The sequence below is a fragment of the Crocodylus porosus genome, unplaced genomic scaffold (assembly GCF_001723895.1).
Source record: "Crocodylus porosus isolate Cpor-Errol unplaced genomic scaffold, CroPor_comp1, whole genome shotgun sequence".
NCBI classification, from domain to species: domain Eukaryota; kingdom Metazoa; phylum Chordata; order Crocodylia; family Crocodylidae; genus Crocodylus; species Crocodylus porosus.
This window is the reverse complement of record NW_017728947.1, coordinates 17,267,270-17,268,461: the sequence shown is the minus strand read 5'-3', so window position 1 is coordinate 17,268,461 and position 1,192 is coordinate 17,267,270.

Sequence of the window (1,192 nt, the reverse complement as noted above, 5' to 3'; positions counted from 1 at the left end):
CAGTCAGGGTGGCTAGGATCTGGAACCAACTTCCAAGGGAAGTGGTGCTGGCTCCTACCCTGGGGGTCTTTAAGAGGAGGCTTGATGTCTACCTAGCTGGGACCATTTGAGCCCAGTTTTTTCTCCTGCCCTGGCAGGGGGTCAGACTTGAAGATCTATAAGGTCCTGTCCGACCCTACTTCTATGATTCTATGAAGAATATTTTCAATTTAACTATGTCAGGTTATTCTGGAAGAGAAGATGGAGGGGGGATTTAACAACAGTCTTCAAACACCTGATTACAGAGGATGGAGATAGGCTTTTCTCTGTCTGCAGGAGACAGGACTAGCATTGGCCACAAGATGCAGCAGTGGAAATTTAGGTTGAAGATTAGGAGGAACTTTCTGACTGAAGGTGGTCAAGCACTGGAACAGGCTACCTAGAGCAGTTGTGGAATCTGTCCAGATCTGGTCCTAGGGAAAATGGTGCCCTGGGTGAAGATGTTTTGGCGCCAATCTCCCCACCTCCCCCAAGTCAGCAGTGTTGCTGCAAGCAGAGGCAGGTGGGCAGAGGCATGGGGCACAGTACAGCAGGGAGGTAGAGCAGCATGCTGCGCCACATAGGTAGGCAGACAGGTACTGCTGCAGCTATGTGGGAGCAAGGCAGGTGGACCCTGCTCACATGTGCTGGGCTCTGCTCCCCCTGAGCAGTCACTGGAGGTGGGCTGGGCTGGGCACCATGCCTCCTGCCTGGAGCAAGGATTGGCTGGAGAGGGAAAAGGTGAGGGGAAGAGTGCAGCTGCGAGCGCAGGCTGCTCGCATGTATGTGTATGTTTGGTGCCCTATGACTACATACAGTGCCCTAGGTAATAATCACCCACAGCATGCACCCCTAAGTCTGGCTGTATCTGTATCCCTGGAAATTTTCAAGAGGAAGTTAGACACTTGGCTGGGATGGTTTAAATTCAGGGATGATCCTGCCTTGAGCAGCGCGTTGAACAAAATGACCCTGTGAGGTCCCTCCCAGTCCTATTTTCTTATAAACCTATGTTTTAGTAAAAGGTTGGTTGTTGATCTGCTTGTCCTTCTATAGGATAAATTTCATAGATTTCACAGACATTAGGGACCTTGGGAGATCATCGAGTCCAGCCCCCCGCCCAAAGGGCAGGAAGTCAGCTGGGGTCATAGGATCCCAGCAAGATAAGCATCCAATT